Source organism: Theobroma umbraticum, unplaced genomic scaffold (genome assembly GCF_002168275.2).
Source record: "Theobroma umbraticum cultivar Fairchild unplaced genomic scaffold, ASM216827v3 scaffold_20.0, whole genome shotgun sequence".
NCBI lineage: Eukaryota > Viridiplantae > Streptophyta > Magnoliopsida > Malvales > Malvaceae > Theobroma > Theobroma umbraticum.
In genome coordinates this window covers 401275-407453 of record NW_018397266.1, presented here as the reverse complement: position 1 = coordinate 407453, position 6179 = coordinate 401275, and the positions used below count along the sequence as shown (strand labels likewise).

The 6179-nt window shown below is 34.7% G+C and overlaps 1 pseudogene; it reads left to right on the top strand.

Moving 5' to 3' along the window:
- The first annotated feature begins 245 nt into the window (after positions 1-245).
- Positions 246-3700, top strand: LOC110423195 (receptor-like protein kinase FERONIA pseudogene; annotated as a pseudogene).
- Positions 3701-6179: the final 2479 nt, after the last annotated feature.

The following is a 6179-nucleotide window of genomic DNA, read 5'->3' as shown; positions in this document are numbered from 1 at the left end:
TTAGTGGGAATCACGGTTCAACCCTGTTTAGTTCTTTTCTTTTCTGCTGTCTAAATCTGACATTGACAGTCAAAGCCATTTTTATGAGTTATCCACACGGTATAGAAATCCAACGTTTATTGTTTCTTTCTTCAACTAATTTTGTTTACCACCCATATTGGAGTACCATTGCTTCCTTCTACCTTGAGGCTTTGGCATCCACAAACAGATAGATTAGGCTTTGAAATCCAATTTTCTTGATAATTATGTTACTCCGTCTCCTCTTCTTGTGCCATCTCATAGTCCCCGGCTTCTCAGAGTTCCTAAGCTGTGCTTCATCCACAACCATGTCACTTGATATCCAGGACAATGAATCCAAGATGGGCAGACCGATTTTATCTCGGGTATCGATGTCCAATCCTGGCGACGTTGAATTTTTAAAAACTTCTGCTTGCATATTTAAGGTACCATCCAATAGCACATTCACCGTCTCCCCGGGTCCCAAACTTGTAAGACTTCATTTTTATCCAATCTCTTATCCAAGCTTAAACATTTCAAAAGCATTGTTTAATGTTAGTATCGGCAGCTACACTATTTTATCTATTTCCAAGTCTTCCTACTCTGAAGGAGCTTTTGACGTTGAGCATATCATCAAGGAATACTGTGTTCCTGTAGAAGGCCATGTTTTGAATATATTGTTCACCCCATCGTCAGATTATTCTGATGCCTATGGCTTCGTCAACATGATTGAGGTCGTTTCGGTGCCGCCGAATCTTTACTTAGGAGATTTGCTACTGCCACTCATTGGACATCCTAATCAATTTTACTCTATGAACGACACGGCTCTTGAGACTTTTTATCGGGTGAACGTGGGCGGTCCGTCCATCTCTGCTGACCATGATACTGGCAGTGGCATGTCTCGTGCTTGGTCTGGGGACCAAGGTCATCTGTTTCCTAACACAGATATTGTCCAATTCAAGATAGCAGAATTTAGCTTCGGTTCTGAGGTGCCAGCCCCAAAGGAAGTCTATTCCACAGCTAGAAAGACATTTATTCCTGATGATAACCTAACCTGGTCACTCCCTGTAGATTCTGGCTTCTGTTACCTCATTAGGCTTCATTTGTATATGACGTATAGCTCGAAGTTTATGGATGAGAATCAAATGGTTGTTCACATTTATAGTCCTGATCATGCAGAAATCAACTTAACTGAGGAGTTGGAAGTTCCCATCTATAGAGATTATCTAGTGAATTTCTCAAGAAAATACCACGAGATAATGTTTCTAAAAGTTTCCATAAAACAAAACAAAAGTGCAATTCATAGTGTGCCAATCTTGAATGGGCTAGAAATCTTCAAACTATCTGATGATAGCAACTCTCTTGCGGGACCTAATCCATTCAAAGCAAGAAACGTATCTGACACCTCATCTATTGGTATTCCAAAGTTCGTGAAGATTGTTGCGGATATATTAGCGGGGGTTGCTGCACTACCTTTTGTATGCTATGGTTGCCTCCTCCTTTTACGTTTCAAATCACGACAGTGCTCTTACTTAAAATGGAAAAGAAGAGTTGCATATTTACCATCGTCAAAGCACTGCCCGCACTTCTCTCTTGCTCAGATAAGGTTAGCGACCAACAACTTCTCGGATGCTTTATTACTTGGCTCAGGGGGGTTTGGAAAGGTGTACAGGGGCTGTATTATTGATGGCATAGGCGACACCATCGTTGCTATAAAGCGTGCAAATCCCAATTCACACCAAGGACTAAACGAGTTCCAAACTGAAATCACCACACTTTCTAAGCTGCGGCACTGCCACCTAGTATCCTTGATCGGCTGTTGCATGGAAGATGATGAAATGATTCTTGTATACAATTTTATGGCTGGAGGTACTCTACGCGACCACCTTTACAACACCAAGAAAACACCACTCCCATGGAAGCAGAGGCTAAAGATTTGTATTGGTGCAGCTCGGGGACTGCACTATCTTCACACAGGAGGAAAGCAGACTATCATTCACCGTGACGTGAAAACCACTAACATCCTTTTGGATGAAAATTGGCTGGCCAAGGTTTCAGATTTTGGGTTGTCAAAAATTGGACCAAATATGATTGAAGAATCTGAAACTCATGTCAGTACATTGGTCAAGGGCAGTTTTGGATATTTAGATCCAGAATATTATCGCCGTCAAAGATTGACTGAAAAATCTGATGTGTACTCATTTGGAGTGGTACTATTCGAGGTACTATTTGCTAGACCTGCTGTGTTACCACTGGTTGAAAGTGAAGAAGAGCATGACAAGGTAAATTTGGCTGAGTGGGCTATACATTGTCATCAAATGGGGACCTTGGATCAGAACATTGACCCTTCCCTACTAGGACAGATTAACCCTGAATGCTTTCAGACGTTCACAGCTATTGCAAGGAAGTGTCTGGCAGACAAGGGAAGTGACCGGCCAAGTATGGGAGAGGTATTGTGCAACTTGGAGCAGGCATGGCAACAGGAGCAGAAGTGCTCCTTGTTGGAAGCCAACTGCCTTCAAGGCAGGGCCAACGTGGGAATTGGTGGTAATATGCCTCCAACAATTGATGGTCAACGATGCTTACCAACTGGTAATTCTGATCCAACCCCAGGTGCTGAGTTTTCAGAGATCATTGTTCCAATTGGACGTTAAGAGGTTTGTATTCATGCTTTTGCTAATCCTAAAACCTGTTGTGCTGTTTCTGCAACTCTGAAAATTCATTTGTGAAACAAAATAAATTGGAAAACTGTAATTTTACCCATTTCTTCCTAATATACATAGATTTGTTCTGCAATATTTAAATTGAAGAGATTTCATGTGCTATTAAGACTCAAATTAGAGACTAAATGTAAATTGTAAAAGTCATATTTGCTCTAGTAAAGGTGTTTCCGAGAGTACATCTTTGAAGTAGTATTTGGCAATAGTGCTAGAATGATTTCATAGGGAAAACACTTGAAATTTCTTTTCCATGTAATTTGCAAATTTTAACCTTTCCTTTGGTTCACTTCTTTTTCCTTTCCTAAACAATCTAAACTCCTGAGACAATTAATTTTTAAAAGGATAGAGAAGATGCACGAAACCTTTTCTAAAAGAAACAAAGCATCTAGACCAATGTTTCATGCACCAATAGAATACTGGAGAATTGGGATTCATACATTATGTGGAATTATGGATGCCAGATAACTCCTGTAACAGGAAGAAATATGATGAAATAGTTGTTTCAATTCTCTTAGGCTTTGTTCAGCATATTACTTGGGTTGCAAATTTGGGTTTTAAAGTCTAACTACATATTATAATTTGAAAATGTAATCTACTCTTCATATTAGTTTGAATCGTGGTTTGAAAGTTTTATATATGTTTGTCATTGTTATTGTTATTGCAGTTTTCAACACTGTTTTGCAGCCTGGAATGTGCAGAGCTTGGTCCTTGAGCCTTTGCTTAGCCCATTGGAACTTAATGGCACAATCTCCTGCTGTTCTTTAAATACCACATAGACTTAGGATCTTCTGCCAAACTTGAACAGGCTGCTTCGTAAATAATATTTCAGCCCAAAATTTCAAAGTGGATTACACAGAGGAAAAAGGAAAAGCAAAAGGAGTACCTTACTACCTTTACTAGTGATGGCTTAGGATCTGGAATGTTTACTACTAAATACTTATGGTGTGTTTTATAGTACTAACAGCTAGCAACTAGTACTATATGTCTCCATCCTAATTGGATTTAGATGTAAATCATACTCTTTAATTACATTCAAGAGTTGATTATCGTTATCATTAGATTACATTAATTGTCGTTTGGTAGGAGAGAAAAAGGAAAGATGGAAAAATTACTTTTTTTCCATAATTTTTTTTTATTTGGAGACAAATAGTAGAAGAAAAGAAAAATGAATGAATTTGCACTTTTCCCTTCTTTCTAAATCTATTTTTTAAAAAAAGTAAAAGAAAATCATTTATTCAACATAAATTCACAATTTTATTTGCAATTTTATCTCTAACCTCTTTCTCTTTTTTTTTTTATTTTTCATCATTCAGACCGAACACAAAACAAAAATCAAATTATACATTTAGTTTTTATATTACTTTATAAAAATATTAGATTTAATTTTTTTGTTATAATTCGTATAAATCGAACCTTTATATTTATTATAACAACTATTATTAATTTTTAAAAATCTTAAAATGTCGCATCAACATTGATCAACTTTACTTAAGGTAAGTCAACATTATAAAAACATAAAAAACTCCCATATTGACTTAGTAAATGTAATATCATTTTAACCAGTGTCACATCATCGTGATTAAATGTCAAGCTAGCAATTTAAACAAGGTTAATCAGTGAATTGAAATTAACAACTTTTGAAGGTATATGATAGTAGAGAGATTAAATTAAATATTTTTAATGAAATGCAGATTTAATAAAAAAAATAACTTTTCTTTCTTTTTTGGCTCTTGCCTCACCTTTTCCCATTCTCTCCGATTTCTTTCCCTCGTACCAAACATAGTGTTTATATTCCTCCCTTTCAAAACAGTCGCCATCACAGCATTTGTATTAGTGGGAACCATGGGACTATAAGTCCAACCCTTTTTGTGTTTTTTCCTTTTTTGCTGCCTAACTTTGACATTGGCAGTAGACGCAGCTATCCACACGGTATAGACTTCCAACCCTTATTACAAGTTTCATTTAAGAAATAAATAAAATAAAAATAATTAGTATAATTTATTTTAAAACTAAAAGAATCAAACCTTTAATTCATTTAATAATATTTTTGTATATAGTAAGTTTAAAATAATAGTATGAGATTTTATTTATCTCTTTTCATATCAATAATTTTTTTTTTATAATTGGAAGAAAGAGATTCGAATCTTATTTTTAGATAGAGGAATCATGCACTATACATCAAAGTAATGTTCTTAAAATTGTTCTTAATTATTGTATTGTCAAGATAAGGTATTGCTAATGCTCAAAAACTGGTATATGTTAAACTTCCTTACTAAGTAATTGGTCTCATAGATTGAAGTATATGAGATACTTGAGGATAACATTTAGGTGCTTGTTAAAGAACAAGTTCACTGAACATGACCCGCTATAAGAACTCCATTTGGTATTTCACTCAAGTGTCTATGAAAAATGTTCTCATGTGATAGTCATGCAACTAGTCCTTAGACTTGAAACACCAAATCATCTTGTATGAGAAATGACATATTTTGATTTCACTTCTACGGGTTTGAAAGCAACTAAATGCTTAAACAGGGTGTTTTTGGATATACCATAAAGAATGCGAAGGTGAATGAGTGTCAAGAGAGGATTCATCACCCCAAGTAATATGAGAGGATGTATCTCACTTGTTCTCAATTTTTTATTAACTTGTATAGAGTTTTTTGTCAAAGCATAGTGAATTTAAGAAAAATTAGTTTCCTAAATTCATAAGGTTAGTCATGAATTATGAGAACTAATAAGGAATGTCATAAGTAGACACCGAGCCTTGCTTAATGACATATACAGGATATTTGATTAAAGGACCGTATTGCACTAAGAGGCTTATCACTAAAAGGCTTTGTCAAATTCTTTAATTGACTCTTTAACATTTGGGTGGTCATAATGTATTGTTGATGCCACTTATGATCTATAAATATAAATTAATAAGTAAATTGCTATTTGATTATGATTTATATTTATTGCTAACATATTAGAAGCCTAATGGGTCACACACATTAAGTGACATGATTGGTATTAAATAAAGATAATTAATTAAGTTAGTCTTATTTGAAAGAGAGTCAAATAAAGTGAAAAATTAATTAAGTTCACAGAGACTTAATTAAATTAAAATACAACTATTGTATTTAGGGTTACAAATTAGTTTGACTATATAAATATGTTATGTTAGCAAACTAAAAACTAGAAGCCTCCAACCACTTTTCAGTCGTTTCATAAGTTGAGAAAAGAAAAATAGTTTTCTTTGTCTGACAAAAAATAAGATTCGACAAGAATTTTGGTCCTTTTGTTTTAGAAACAAAAATTGTTAGCACAAGTAAAATCTTACTTTGGAGAAAGTCTTATTCAGTCACTATATAGATTACTATTAGAGGCCAAGCACTTGAGTGGCTAAAGATTTAACAAATTCTAAAAGTGAAGAAGCAAAAATTTTTGGATTTAATTAGCTCTTGATTACGATATCTAGAA